This window comes from Neofelis nebulosa, chromosome 2 (genome assembly GCF_028018385.1).
Source record: "Neofelis nebulosa isolate mNeoNeb1 chromosome 2, mNeoNeb1.pri, whole genome shotgun sequence".
NCBI classification, from domain to species: Eukaryota; Metazoa; Chordata; class Mammalia; order Carnivora; family Felidae; genus Neofelis; species Neofelis nebulosa.
In genome coordinates this window covers 94,132,318-94,148,978 of record NC_080783.1, presented here as the reverse complement: position 1 = coordinate 94,148,978, position 16,661 = coordinate 94,132,318, and the positions used below count along the sequence as shown (strand labels likewise).

General features: G+C 39.4%; 1 long non-coding RNA gene across 1 annotated transcript in view; it reads left to right on the top strand.

Moving 5' to 3' along the window:
- The window catches only part of LOC131503763 (uncharacterized), a 133,519-nt gene extending 118,384 nt beyond the window's left edge, over nucleotides 1–15,135 (top strand). The window contains exon 4 of the long non-coding RNA XR_009257587.1: nucleotides 15,047–15,135. This is a non-coding gene — a long non-coding RNA (uncharacterized LOC131503763). The remainder of the gene's footprint in view (nucleotides 1–15,046) is intronic.
- The last annotated feature ends 1,526 nt before the right edge of the window (nucleotides 15,136–16,661 follow it).

Here is a 16,661-nt window from a genome sequence, read left to right as displayed (position 1 = left end):
ATATCACACCTAAAGGTGCTAGAAAAGAAGAACAACAAAGCCCAGGGTGAGAAGGAAGAAAATAATAAAGATCAGAGCAGAAATAAATGATATAGAGACTAGAAAAACTATAGAAAAAAACAAGTGAAACCAAGAGCTGGTTCTCTGAAAAGATAAACAAAAGTGATAAGCCCTTAGCTAGACTCATCAAGGAAAAGAAAGAATTCAAATAAAATCAGAAATGAGAGAGGAGAAATACAACTGACCCCATAGAAATATAAAGGATTATGGGAGAATACTATAAAAAAATATTATGCTAACAAATGGCCCAACCAAGAAACATAGAAAAATCCCTCTAACCACATAAGCAAAAACTGAATCAGGGAAAAATAGAAAATCTGAATAGACCAATTACAAGTATTGAAATTGATTGTCAATCAAAACAACTACCAAAAAATAAAACTCCAGGACTAGATGGATTCATAGGGGAATTCTACCAGAATTTAAAAAAGGGTTAATATCTATTCTCCTCAAACTCTTCCAAAAAATAGAAGAGGAAGGAAAGCTTCCAAATACATTCAGTGAGGCCAGCAATACCTTGATACCAAGACCAGACAAAGACACCACAAAAAAAGAAAAGGCCACTAGTCCTTATGAATGTAGATACAAATGTTCTCAACAAAATACTAGGGAACTGCATTAAACTATACATTAAAAGGATCATATACCATGTTCAAGTGAGATTTATTCCAAGGATGCAAGGGGAGTTCAATACTCACTAATCAATTAACCTGATACACTACATCAGCAAAAGGAAGGATAAACATCATATGATCATCTCAATAGATGAAGAAAAAGCATTGGACAAAATTCAACATTTATTCATGATAAAAATTCTCAACAAAATGGGGTAAGAGGGAATATACTATTACATAATAAAGGCCATATATGACAGATTCATAGCTAACTTCATATTCAGTGATGCAAAAGTGAGAGATTTCCCTCTAAGATCAGGAACAAGGCAAGGATGTCCCTTCTTACCACTTTTATTCAGAATAGTATTGGATTTCCTAGCCACAGCAATAAGACAAGCAAAAGAAATAAGAGGCATCCATATTGCTAAAGAAGAAGTAAAACTTTCACTATTTGTAGATGACATGGTACTATATGTAGAAAACCCCAAAGACACCACTGAAAATTACCCAAAGTAATAAATGAATTCAGTAAAGTTGCAGGATACAAAATTTATACTTTGGTAGCATTCTTACATATTGATAATGAAGTAACAGAAAGGGAAATTAAGAAAACGCCATTTACAATTGGACCAAAAATAATAAAATACCTAGGAATAAACTTAACTAAAGAGTTGAAAAGCCTGTACTCTGAAAACTATAAAACACTCATGAAATAAATTGAATAAAACACAAACAAGTGGGAAGATATGTGATGCTCATGGATTGAAAGAATTTATATGGTTAAAATGTCCATACTACCCAAAGCAATCTACAAATTCAGTGAAATCCCTATCAAAATACAAATAGCATTTTTCACAAAACTAGAGCGAATAATACTAAAAGTCTTATGAGACCACAAAAGACCCCAAGTAGCCAAAGGAATCTTGAGGAAGAAAAACAAAGCTGGAGGCATCACAATTCCAGATTTCAAGATATACTAAAAAGCTGTAATAATGAAAATAGTATGGTACTGGCACAAAAATAGATGCACAGATCAATGGGACAGAATAGAAAGCACAGAAATAAACCTAAGATTATATAGTCAATCTATGACAAAGGAAGCAAGAATATACAATGGGGAAAAGATGGTCTCTTCAATAAATGATGTTGGGAAAACTAGACAGCAGCATGTAAAGGGACCACTTTTTAACACCATACACAAAAATCTCAAATTGTATTAAAAACCTAAATGTGAGACCAAAACATAAAAATTCTTTATTTTTATGAGCACACAGGTAGTAATTTTTCTGGCATTGGCCATAGCAACATTTTTCTAGATATGTCTGCTGAGGCAAGGGAACAAAAAGCAAAAATAAACTATTGGGACTATATCAAAATAAAAAGCTTTTCCACAGTGAATGAAAATATCAACAAAATGAAAAGGTAACCTACTGACTAGGAGAAGATATTTTAAGATTATAATAAGGGATTAATATCCAAAATAAATAATTTATACAACTCATTGCCTAAAAATCCAATTAAAAATGGGCAGAAGATCTGAATAGATATTATTCCATAGAAGACATACATATGGCCAGCAAACACATGAAAGAAAAGATGCTCAACATTGCTAATCATCAGGGAAATGCAGTTCAAAACTACAATGAGATACGACCTTATACTGTCAGAGTGGCTAAAATAAGAAAAGAAATTAGAATGTGGGAAAACAAAACAAAACAAAACACTTGTGCATTGTTGGTGGTAAGGCAAACTGGTTTCAACCACTGTGGAAAACAGTATGGAGGTTCCTCAAGAAATTAAAAATAGGAATACCATATGATCCAATAATTACACTATTGGTTATTTATCCAAAGAATATGAAAACACTAATTTGAAAAGATATACGCACCCCTGTTTATTGCATCGTCATTTATGATAACCAAGATATGGAAGCAACCTAAGTATCCTTGACAGACCAATGTATATTTACATACACACTCCACATCTTCCTTATATTTTCCATATATATATTCACATATATATGTGTGACTACCACACAGCCACAACAAAGGATGAGATAGTGTCATTTGAGACAACATGGATGGACCTAGAGGGTATTATGCTAAGTGAAATAAGTTAGATTGATGAAGACAAATACCATATGATTTCACTCATATGTGGAATCTAAAAAAGAAAATAAACAGAAAAAAAAAGCAGAATCAGATTTATAAATATAGAGAACAAAGTGATGATTGCTAGAGGAGAGGGGGGATGGAGATGGGCCAAGTAGATTAAGGGGAGTGGGAGATACAGTCTTCCAGTTATAGAATGAATAAGTTATGGGGATAAAAGGCACAGCATAAGGAAGATAGTCAATGATATTATAATAGTGATACATTGGGACATATGGGAGCTTAACTTATGGTGGAAATAGCATAGTGTATAAATTTGTTGAATCACCATATTGTACACCTGAAACAAATGTAACATTATGTTTCAGCTGTACTCAAAAACAAAACAACCCTGAACTTTGCAGCTGCAAACAGTTGCTCTTTCTGCTCTGATTAAAAACTCTGTGTAGGGATGGACTAAAACACTGGCAGGGCTCCTAAGTGGCTCATTTGGTTAAGTGTCTGACTTCGGCTCAGGTCATAATCACACAGTCCATGAGTTTGAGCCCCGCATCAAGTTCTGCGCTACAGCTTAGAGCCTGGATCCTGCTTTGGATTCTGTGTTTCCTTCTTTCTCTGCCCCTCCCTCACTCTCCCCCTCTTTTTTAAAAATTGTATTTGTTTGTTTATCTGTTATGTTTATTTTTGAGAGAGAGAGCAAGCGAGCATGTGCCTGAGTGGGCGACGGGGCAAAGAGAGAGGGAGACACAGAATCCAAGCAGACTCCAGGCTCTGAGCTGTCAGCACAGAGCCCAACACGGGGCTCGAACTCATGAACCATGAGATCATGACCTGAGCTGAAGTTGGACCCTTGACTGAGCCACCCAGGTGCTCCCCGCCTCTCAAAAAGAAATAAACCTGGGGCGCCTGGGTGGCTCAGTCGGTTGAGCGTTGGACTTCAGCTCAGGTCACGATCTCACGGTTCGTGAGTTCGAGCCCCGCGTCAGGCTCTGGGCTGATGGCTCAGAGCCTGGAGCCTGCTTCCAATTCTGTGTCTCCCTCTCTCTCTGCCCCTCCCCCATTCATGCTCTGTCTCTCTCTGTCTCAAAAATAAATAAACATTAAAAAAAAAAAAAAAGAAACCTAAAAAAAATTAAAAAACAACAACACTGGCTTCACGTGGAAAGTTCCTCTAACTTGCTTTGAACACACTGGCTTGTGCAAATACAGAATATTTTTAACTGTAAAGAACACACTTCCCACCTAAAGTGGTTTAAAAGCCAGGAAATTTATTTCTTATAATGGAGGACAGGAGGTTGGGCAAGCTCTAGGCACAGTATCCTAATCTGGGAGCCCATGGTTCTATCTCTGCAAGTCTTCATGCTCCCCCTGCTTACCCTTATCAGTGTGGACACCCCGCAGAGTTTCAGGAGGGCTGCTGTTTACAGCCAGGACTAGTGACTTCTTTTTTTTTTTTTTGATTTTTAAAAATTTACATCCAAATTAATTACCATATAGTGCAACAATGATTTCAGGAGTAGATTCCTTAATGCCCTTACCCATTTACACCATCCCCCCTCCCACAACCCCTCTAGTAACCCTCAGTTTGTTCTCCATATTTATGAGTCTCTTCTATTTTGTCCTCCTCCCCTGTTTTTATATTATTTTTGTTTCCCTTCCCTTATGTTCATCTGTTTTGTCTCTTCAAGTCCTCATATGAGTGAAGTCATATGATTTTTGTCTTTCTTTGACTAATTTCACTTAGCATAATACCCTCCAGTTCCACCCACGTAGTTGCAAATGGCAAGATTTCATTCTTTTTGATTGCCGAGTAATACCGCATTGTATATATATATATACCACATCTTCTTTATCCATTCATCATGGATGGACACTTGGGCTCATTCCATACTTTGGCTATTGTTGATAGTGCTGCTGTAAACATTGGGGTGCATGTGTGCCTTTGAAACAGCACACCTGTATCCCTTGGAAGAATACCTAGTAGTGCAATTGCTGGGTCATAGGGTAGTTCATTTTTTTAAATCTTTTTTTAATGTTTTTATTTATTTTTGAGACAGAGAGAGACAGCATGAGCAGGGGAGGGGCAGAGACAGGGGGAGACACAGAATCCAAAGCAGGCTCTAGGCTCTGAGCTGTCAGCACAGAGCCTGACACGGGGCTCGAACTCACAGACTGTGAGATCATGACCTGAGCTGAAGTCGGATGCTTAGCTGACTAAGCCGCCCAGGTGCCCTGAGTTCTGTTTTTTTGAGGAACCTCCATACTGTTTTCCGGAGTGGCTGCACCAGCTTGCATTCCCACCAACAATGCAAAAGAGATCCTCTTTCTCCGCATCCTCGCCAACGTCTCTTGTTGCCTAAGTTGTTACTGTTAGCCATTCTGACAGGTGTAAGGTGGACTAGTGACTTCTTTGTTCTGTGTGTTCTTTGTTCTGTTTATAATGAGCTTATCAATTATTTGTATTTAATTCTCTTCTTTTCTTTCTTTTAATTTCCTTTCTGTTTATAATGAGCTTATCAATTATTTGTATTTAATTCTTTGCTTTGAAAGTGCTCATGGTGGCTTGACACCAGTGTGTTCTGCCCAATTACTTTAACCTTTCCCCCAGAAATCTTGTTTGCACTATTGATTTGGACTATCAGTGCAGAGTCTGAAATATTAAGGTTTTGGTCTATTCCTGATTTTTCAAGGAAGATTGAAATCTTATGTGTTCATCAGATCGATTTTTTTATTGGACACATAAAAGGGTGTTTGGTCTTTGGGTGCTAGTTACTTGCAAAATCAGCTGGAAAGAAGAGGGTTTTTTTTTTTGTTTTTCGTTTTTGTTATTTTGCTATTATTGTTTTTTTAAGGACAAACGTGGAACTATATCACTAGGATATATTAAATGGAAGTGTAGAGGGACAGTTTTGCACAACGTGGATGTGAATAGTCAGATCAGTCCAGGGAAATAAACTGTCTAAATGCTGGCAGTGTGGCCAAGTAGATGGATCATTGGATCACAAGAGAACCTAAGTTTTGCTCCTTGTTTTGTACTAGCTGGCTGGTGACCTTGGACAAGTCACTTAACCGCTCTGAGCTTTAGCTTATCTAGGGTTTCACTAGGCCAACAGAGGCAAACACTCATAGCCACAGGGAAGACAGAAAATACATGTGAATAAAGAGACCTTGAAACAAAAGCAAGACATAACAAAACAATAAAACAGAAAATCAAATCTCAACTTTAATGTGAGGCTGTTGGGCAATGGAGGATGGTGGGGACTGTGGCACAGCATAGCCCCCATCTAAAAAGAATAGCCGCTATTTAGTTTCAAGCTGAATACAGGCCTCATGTGACCAGATACTCTAATTTTTATTTCTTAAAGAAAAGCTGAAAAATCAAGATTTTATGAAAAATCTTTTCTTTATTTTGAATGAACATTTTAAAATATTGGATGAAACAATAAATCTGTGTGGAACAATACTTTGTAAGCAAAATGAATTTTTCCCCTGGCCTAAATTTAGCCTGGGCTCGCTAATTTGCAGTATCTAGATGAGATGATTTCAGAAATCTGTTTCAGGTACAGAATGCTTTGGCTCTGTGAGTTCAATGTAGGATATCTCTTCACGGTCACACCAAGTTTGAGCTAGAAGCGGTCCTAGCTGGTGTCTAGGCTGCTTCTCATGTACCGTACCTTGGCAGTTGTTACCGACCCTCTTTAGCTGTTCCACAAGACAGACTGTTCTGAATGGGATTCTGTATGAAACTCTTTCTTGTGTTGAGAAGAAACTCATTGTGTAACAACGTCTCTGGTTCAAGTTCTGTCATCTGGAGCAACACAGAACATATCTTTGGTGTCTTGGAGCTTTAGTCCTGGGTGAGCCTGCTTCCATTCACTAACACACACCAGACAGCTGTTTCCTGGGCAGAGTCAGGCTCTGAAAGATCTGAAAGATCTTCTAAGAGTACAGAACCCTGTATGAGCTAGAGATGTTTTCCTAAAAGGGAATGCAAATGGAACCCCCTCTATCGTTGCTGTGTGCTGCGGGTGGAACAAAGTTTGAATGTTTCATGGCTGAGCCAGTTTCTTCATTTGGGGAGAGGGGATGGAGCTGGGAGGTATGGACTGAAAAGCCACGGGCAGCCTGTGGGGTAGCATGAAGGGGGATGGGTAGGACATGTCTCCTTCAGAGGCTCACCGTTGGGAGATTTTTTGTTTTCTCAGTTGGGTCAACCTGGGGGTGTAATTTTATCCCAGAAGGGTAGTACTATAACCTGTTTCCACTTCTTACCTCATTACATAACCTTAGGATACTTTCTTCTTACACAGGACTGACCTAGAATAACACTTTTTCCCATGTAGTTTCTTGCCAGGCTCTTTTCATTTCATTTCATTTCATTTCATTTCATTTCATTTCATTTCATTTCATTTTATTTTATTATTTTATCTTATTATTTTGAGAGAGAGAGAGAGAGAGCGAGCAGGGGAGGGGCGGAGAGAGAGAATCCCAAGCAGGCTCCACACTGTCAGAATGGAGCCTGATGCAGGACTCAAACCCACAGACCGCAAGATCATGACCTGAGCTGAAACTAACAGTCGGATGCTTAACTGACTGAGCCAGGTGCCCTGCTAGGTGCCCCACCAGGCTCTTTAATATAGTAGCATAGATGGAGCTTTTGCCCCACTGGAGGGAGATGGGGAAGTTGCTATTGCTTGCCTCTGTGTGCATGAGTTCAGGAGGTGCTTGGAGCAAGGGGAAAGTGCCTGGATGTGGGACAGAATCTTGAAGAGAAGCAGAGGGGCTCAGCTATGGTTCACAGTTATTCTGGTGTGTGTGTGTGTGTGTGTGTGTAATGCTTCTTCCTAAATGTGACTGTGCATTACAGTAGAGTCTTCATGACATACTGTGGGGTTAATCTTTCACGTGCTCTGTGATTTGACCCATAGGGCCAGAACAGAGAAATTAACTAGGTGTAATAAATAATATAGAATCTGGTGAATATTTAGGGTCTGGTAATGATGATAAATCAGGTTTGAAATGTTCCTTGAGGAGATTGTGAGATTCTGAGAAATGAAGCTGGGAAGATTGATTAGAACCTATTGCTGTTCAGAAAATCTACTGCAAAAAATACACGGAGGTATTGCTAGGCTAATAGAAAAGGCGAATACAATCCACCTTGACCTCTAAAAACCAAATGAGTATAATCAACAAATGTCATTGCTCTTATGGGCAAATGCATAGAAGATCAAGAGACACCCTAAAGCACCTGGGAAGGGTGTTGATTTGATTGGTGAAAGCAAAGAAAGAACACATTAAGCTTTCTCTATGGTCCTTATTTCCTTTGAAGTTTTATTGATTCATTTATTTGTTTATTTGGCTATTTATCTGTGCAATTTAACAAGAGGCCTCTATTGAAGAAATAAAAGTTATGTTTTTAAGAATTTGTGCCACCTAAATTTGTTCTTCTTAGGGGTCACATACTTGTTTTTCAGCTCTTGAAAGGAAGATTCATATCCTACAGCTTGTTCAGCTGTACTGGGTGGGGGTTTATGTTGATTGCTTTAGTGATGTATCATCCTGTTCTTCCAAAATCTGGTCTCACTTGTTGGGTGAATTTATCAGTAACCTCAAATACCAACCCTTTTGGAAGTTATCTGTGACGAGAGTAGCCCTAATCCTGCAGTATTTTTGAAAAAGAGCCAGACAGAGCCTTGACTGTTTGTGAATGGAGGTGGAAACATAATGAAGAAGCCATGTGGGGAAGAGTGGTCGTTAGTAGCAGACCGGAGATAATTTGTGATATAGCAGGAAGAAGATGGGGTTGGGTTCAGAATTGGCTGTGTGACCTTGGGCAAGTTACTTAACTCCTCTGAGCCTCAGTTTTCATCTAAGTACAATGGGGGAGAACACATTTGTATTTCTTAGGAATTAAAGGGGAAAATGTGTGTCAATGCCTAGTGCTGAGGCGCATAATAGTTCCCTTATTCCCACCTGGTGGCCATTTGTCTTCACATATTCCTTGTTCAATCCTTTGCACGTAATAAGCATTTAATATTTGTTGGTTCATGTACAGAGGCAAGGAGTCAGCATTCGCCAAAACCCCAGGGGTAGACAGCCTGACTTAATACTTCTCTCTTATCTTTTATTTGGAACCTAGAGTAGATTCCGAGAGCTTAGTTGAGCATGATGCTGCAGGGAAAATGTATGGTGCAAGACAGAATCCTTACTATTATCCCACACACATGCACACACAGGCACAGTGTGCCAGGCAGACCTTGGTTATTGCATATTCTAGTACCTTCCCTTCTGCCTCCACCCCACTCCCCAGGGTGAGGAGAGGAAATGGGGGTGAAGCAGGTTCCAAATTAAAGACTAGAGATTTAAGAGGTTTGTCTTTCCTCCTTCATTTTGTAATGCGAAGTGTGAATAGAAATGTCAATTCTCTGTAAATAAATTATTTGATTAAACAGGACATCAGTATGCTCAATGGTTAGACTTGCCAAGAAACTTCAGGCAAGCTGGTAATGGTTTTCCTAATTTAGTTGAGGATAAATAATGCAGGAAGCTCGTCAGACTTATCTGCGGATAGATTTGAAAAAAGTTGATCCCCAAAGCTAGAGAAATGGTGAAGGAGGAAAAATACTGCCATGAAGCAGGTGTTACTGCTAAAGAAATATGGACCTGCAAAAAGCCATGTTAAGATCACATCACAGACCTGTCTTTAGCCAGAAAAGAAAATTAAAAGTTAAAGAGAAACTTCTCTCTCAGACTTGGCTCTATTAATCTGCTTCCTTACTGGGTAGTCTGTTTAAAGATTGGCCCATTAAGGCTATTGTGCATTAATGAGGCTCTCCCCCAATGGGCCATCCAGGTTGTGTGACTCCACTGTTTGACAGGAAGTGAATTATCAGGAGAAGTCTCATGGGTGAACAGTGGTGTGTCACTGTAAGGGTTTCTAAAAATATGCATGCTGTCTTCAATTGGCTGCAAATTGTGGCTAATTGAGGGCACCAGGGGCATTTTATGACAGATGAATGTGCAGTTAAAATGCCCCGCTGTCCCTGAAAGGGGATGAAATGGACAGCTGTCTTTGGAATGTGAAACACTGTGTCAGAGTCCTGGAATATTTCTACTGGCTACTACTTTGAGGCATAAAAGGATGAAACTATGATCACCCATTAACATTGGTGTTAGTTTTATTGATTAGATTAGCACTGTCTTGGTGGGAGACCATTACAGTATCCCACCCTCCTCCCTCTCATCCATCCTTCATTCCTTCCTACTAATATATGTCACATAAAATTCTAGGCTCTGGAGATATACCAGTGAGCACCACAGAAAATGTCCCTGCCCTTATGTACAGTGATTATGTCCCTGCCCCCGTGTGTGTGTGTGTGTGTGTGTGTGTGTGTGTGTGTGTGTGTGTAGGAGAGGAATACAGACACTTAAACATAAATGTACCTGTCAGTCTTTTTTGTCATTTAAAAGCTAATCTTGTGATCAATCAGGTATTAGAAGACCAAGTAGAGACATTTAAGACCCCTGACATTTTTCAGGATGCTCCCTACAACCTCCAGGGGTGGTGAAAGGGACAAACTACAAGTGTCTGCTCTTTGGTTTCCACATGTATGGTGCTGGGCCACCTGTGGATTGTACAATCAGATGGCGGCCTAGGGGCAGGAGGCAGTGGTAGTGAAACTCCAAGGGACTCCTGAAGAATTGAAGAACCTCCTTCTTCCCCATCCAGGAGCCAGGCAGGTCTTGAATGTCAAGAAGACCTCTAGGGTTTGGTTCAAGACAGATTAGTACTGGGGGCCCCTTGAGGCTTAGCCTCACCTTGACTTGGATTAGTGGTTCTCAAGGTGTAGGGTCCACTACTTGCACCAGGGTCACTTGGTCACAAGGTATAGGGTCACTTTGCTGCATAAATAGGAGTCACCTAGTGCCTTAGCTCTGACTGCTGTATAAAATACTACAGACTTGGTGGCTTAAACAACAAACATTTAATGCTTATAGTTGTGGAGGCTGGGAGTCCAAGATCAGGGTGTTGGCATCGTTGAGTTCTGATGAAGACTCTCAGGTTGCAGACTGCTGACTTCTTGTTGTATCCTAATATGATGAAAAAAGCAAACTGTGTCTCTGGCCTCTTCTTCTAGGGTCCTAAGCCCATTCATGAGGCCTCCACCCTGATAACCTAATCACCTCCCAAAGGCCCACTTCCAATCATCATCACATTGGAGATAATATTTCAACATATGAATGGGGGAGGGGGACACAAACATTCATTCTGTAGCACCTTTTTTTTCTTTTCTATTGATGCATAACAAATTACTACAAATCTAGCAGCTTAAAACAACCTATTTTGTTATCTCACAATTTCATGGGTCAGGAACCTGGGCAGGACTCAGTTGGATTGTGTCCTCTTATGAGGCTACAGTTGAAATGTTGCCTGCCTAGGCTGTGGAAGAATCCACCTGTGGAAGAATGTGATTCCATCACTTTTATTATATTTCACTGGTTGAGAAGCAAGTCACAGGTCCCACACACACTCAAGAGGAGGAAATGACACAGAAATGTGAGGCAGGAGGGGGGAGTGGCTGGGAGAGGCAAACCCAGTTTACCTGTTATGAATGCAGGTAGCTGGGCTCACCCTGAACTGATGGAATCAGAATTTCTGGGGGCAGACCCAAGGAATCTGCATTGTAACAACTCCCCAGGTGCTTCCTATTCACATTATGGTTAGAGAAGCCTAGGGAGAAGAGGGATGTAGGATAGCTAGAAGGTCCACTGCCCAGCAGGGGACACCTGGCATACCTTCCTGCCAGTGCTTCTGAGACTCCTCCAAGCCAGTCATAGCACTGACTGGAAGGGACATTGTGTTGGTTCCCTAAAGTCAGGGACTTGGCAATGTGCCCAGCATCTAAGGAATGGAAATGTGTTACTTCCACAGCTCATTTGTGCACAGTGAACCCAATGCTCAGTGACCATTAAAAAGTGGGGTCTGTGTGGCCACACCACAACTGGATGGATGCCCCTTCTCCCCATGCCATGGCTGCACCACAGCCCAGCAATGCCATGCCCTTCCTGCTCTGCTGCCATGGCTCCACCCCAGCTAGCAGGTGTACCCAGCCCTGGAGTGCCTGCTGTGGTGGTGAGGTGGGGGGATTATGCTTGCAAGCCCCACAGGTCCTCTCCTACATCCGGCTACTCCTTCAAGACTGGGAGAGGTAGCTCCTTCATCTAATATATAAGAAGAAACACAGAGAACCTGGAAAAATGAAGAGACAGAGGAATATGTTCCAAATTCAAAAGGACAAGAGACCAAACATTCAAAGAAGATTTAATACCTATCCCTTTCAAACTCTTCCAAAAATTGAAAAGAAAGGAACACTTTCAAACTTATTTTACAAGGCCACCAAAAAACTATTAGAGCTAATAAGTGAATTTAGTACAATTGCAGGGTACAAAATCTATATACAAAATTGTTACTTTTCTATACACTTATAACAGATTATGAGAAAGAAAAATCAAGAAAACAATCCCATTGATAATTGCATCAAATAGAATAAAGTACCTACAAGTAAATTTTACTAAAAGGCGAAAAGACCGAATACTGAAAACTCTAAGACACCAATGAAAGAAATGGAAGAAGACCCAACTATATGGAGAGTTCTTCCATGCTCTTGGATTGGAAGAATTAGTACTGCTAAATTGCCTTGCTACCCAAAGCAATCTACAGATTCAGTGCAGTCTCCATCACAATTCCAATGGCATTTTTCACAGAATTAGAACAAATAATTCTGAAATTTATATTAGAACCACAAAAAAGCCTGACTAGACAAAGCAGTCTTGAGACAGAACAAGTTAGAGGTATCACACTCCCTGACTTCAAACTATACTATGAAACTGTAGTAATCAAAACAGTGAGATATTGGTATAAAAACAGACACATAGATCAATAGAACAGAATAGAGAGCCCAGAAATACATGGCCAATTAGTTTATGGCAAAGGGTACAAAAGTTTGCAATGGGGAAAAGATAGTCTCTTAAATCAATGGTGTTGGGAAAACTGAACAGCCACATGCAAAAGAATGAAATTGGACCACTATCTTATACCATATTCAAAATGGACAAAACCTGAAACTGTAAAATATCTAGAAGAAAACATAAACGGTAAGCTCCTTGACAGTCTTAGTGAAGTTTTCTTGGATCTTACTCTAAGACAAGGGCAAAATAAATAAATGGGACTACGTCAAACCTAAAAGCTTTTCTTTTCTTTTTTTTTTTTAAGCACAGTGAGGGAAACCATCAACAAAATGAAAAGACAAAGGAGAAGATATTTGCAAATTATATATTCAATAAAGGGTCAATATCCAAAATATCCAAATATGCAAAGAACCCATACAACTCAATAATAAAACAATCTGATTAAAAAGTGGACAGAAGACATAAATAGACATTTTTCCCAAGAAGACATACAGATGGTCAACAGGCACCAAAAAAATGCTCAGCATCACTAGTCATCAGAAAAATAAATATCAAAACCACAATGAAATATCACCTCACACCATTTAGAATGGCTAGTATCAAAAAGACAAGAAACAACAAGTGTTGGTGAGGATGTGGAAAAAAGGGAACCCTCATGCACTGTTGGTGGGAGTGTAAATTAGTGTAAACATTATAGAAAACAGTATGGAATTTCCTCAAAAAATTAAAAATGGAACTATATGAACTAGCAATTCTGCTTTTGGGTATCTATTTGAGGGAAATAAAACAAAAAACTAATTCAGAAAGATATATGCACCCATATGTTCACTGAAGTATTATTTACAATAGCCAAAAATATGAAAACAAACTTATTGTACATCGATAGATGAATGGGTAAAGAAGTTTGTGTGTGTGTGTGTGTGTGTGTGTGTGTGTGTGTGTATATCTTCCTACAAAGAAGAGTTTCCCTACTCAGGACATGGCACTGAAGGACACACATGCAGACAGGAATACTACTGAACCATGTAAAAGAGTGAAATCTTGCAATTTGTGACAATATGGTTGGACCTTGAGGTTATTACACTAAGTGAAATATGTCAGACCAAGAAAAAAAAACATATCACATGATTTCATTTATAAGTGGAATCTAAAAAGCTAAGTAAATACATAAAACCTAGACTCGCAGATAAAGACAAAAGATTATTAGTTGCTATAGGGGAGAGGGGAACAAAATGGGTGAAAGGGATCAATAGTTACAAACTTTCCATTATAAAATAAATATGTTATGGGGATGTATTTATAACATAAATATGTTATGCATGGCAAATATAGTCAGTAATATCGTATTAGTTTTGTATGTTGACAAATGGTAACTAGACATACCATGATCAGTTCACCATATGTACAAGTTTAAAACCACTATGTGGTACACATGAAACCAATGTAATATGGTATGTTAATTATATTTCAATAAAAAAATGAAATAAAGGAAAAATGAGGCCCATGCCAGAATGTAGTCTCTAAAGTCTATATCCATCAACATTTAAAAACACGTACATAAATGTTTATATTATCTTTATTCATAATAGCTCCAAACTGGAAATGGCCCAAATGTTCTTCAGTGAATGGTGGGCTAAACTAGTAAATCCCTACCAAAGAATCTACTTACCATAAAAAAGAACAAACTATCCATTCATTGCAATGTCTTGAAGGAATAGCCAAGGCATGATGTTGAGCAGAAAAAGGCAATCTCAAGAAAGTTTCATATTGTGTAATTCTATTCATGTAACAGTTTGAAGTGACAAAAATTAGAAATGAAAGACAGGTTTAGTGGTTGTCAGGTGTTAGAAATGGCAGAGGGAGGTGGGTGTGGTCATAAAAGGACAACAGGAAGGATCCTTTGGTGTTGGAACTGTATGTTCTTTACTATGGTATTAAATACATGAACCTGCACAGGCCAATTGTATAGAACTTAATAGACACAAAAATTAGTACAAGTAAAACTGAGAAATCTGAGTAAGACTGGTGGATTGTATGAATGTCAATATCCTGGTTGCTGTAGTATAGTTTTGTAAAATGTTACCGTTGGGAGGAAACTTGGAAAAAGTATAAAAGTGTCTCTCTCTATGATTTCTTACAACTACATGTGAATCTACAATGATCTCAAATAAAATTTTATTTAATTAATAAAATAGAGCCTGGATTTCACCTTTAACATCTCATCTTTGCTATCCTCACTCATCAGGAGTAGGTCTTTGTTAAAAGTCACCTTTCTTCCTCTTTCCCCCCCAGTTTCTCTGGGGAGGAGGTCTTGACTGCAATTCTTGGGTGAGAGTTTTGGACAAGGAAAACCCAGAAAGCTGAGGCATGGAGTGTCTTGGGGGGTAAGTGAGACACAGTCTCTGCTTACTCCAGAGTCACAGCCTGTGGCTGCAGTAAATCAAGAACAAAAGCAAGTCTCCAAAGGCACACCCTTGCTCCCCACTAAAAAATTAGTATGTTACACCCATAGCATGGTAGATAGATTCTCTTGTCTTGTGGCATCATCTCACCATGTGGTTCTGAGGTTAGTGGCATAGTTAGATCAAGAAATCAAACCAGTGGCACTCTGTCCTGTTCATCTCTGTACCTCCTAGCACAGGGGTGTCCAGTAAGCATTTGTTGAAGGAATGAATGAATGAATGAATGAGTGAGTGAATGAATGAATTCTGAGCCTGACTTTATTACTGTTCAATTCCGCTTGGGTGAGGGGGGGATCAGAAGAAGTGGCTCTCTAAGAGAAATGTTACATGGTTTTTCTTGTTGAGATTGATTTCTCAAGACTGGAATCAGTGTCGTCATAATACTGTTTTATTTTCTTCCCACTGATTTGCATTGTAGGAATTTGTTCTGGTTGATCAATTTTATACAAAAGTTAGGAGTATTGGGCTAGAGGCTTGATGAAGAAAGTGAATTTAGCCTTTTGGATCATGGCAAGTTGTCCTCTCTGGATTTTTAATATTAGGAAAAGCATCATTTAACAAAACTGGATTTAAGGATTGGGACAGGAACCCATGCTTAGCTGGCAGCCTAACCATTCCCTTCATGTTCCTGTTGCCCCCTGCCACTTCTTCTGAGCTATCTTCCCAGGAAATGGATTCATCCAAGATGTTTTGCAAATTCTCTCTGATGGATGGATTGAAGCTACACCTTATTTTCTAAGCATCTCTGTAAAGCCAGCTCTGCTTGGAACAGATAATTTCTTCACAGTTTCAAGAGTCTCACTTCATGAGTTTTTGAATAAATGGCTTCACTGAGTGAAGAATATCAGCAGAAGTGTCAAGTGGCCTACTGTATAGGTGAAGGAAGGTTGAGTTTGGGGCTGCAAAGGGTGCATGCTCCAAACAGAAGTCACTGGCCCAATTAGCCTAGTATCTAATCAGTGATCAACCAGCCTATGCAAGTGGTTGTACTCAGTGTGTTTTTGGCCTCAGCAGGAGAGTAGGCCTGTGGAGCTTCTTATCCTGATGACCAATAGACTGATGGTTGTATGGGATGTCTGATTGGTCTTGGGGCACCAAGCTCTAGCTTAAATGATGCCCTGTGGGGGGAATATACTTGTTTGCTTCTGCATTTATATAGACATGGCACTTAATAGAGCATACTTTTGATGCTACTGTGGGATGGTGACAGTGTCAGAGCCAACAGGTAAAGTGTTAGGAACCAAAGTACTAGATACCCACAGTGAGCAATTGCTTGACTGTGGAGCCCATTGAGGTTGGGGGAAGGACAGGGGGCTGCCTTGAATTGTAGATCCCTAAGGAAACATGATCTACTGAATCAGCACTGTGCCTCACATATTCATGTATAAGTCATGTAAACCTGCTGTCTACAATAATCAGCATAGGAATTTGACACTTTTGAAGTC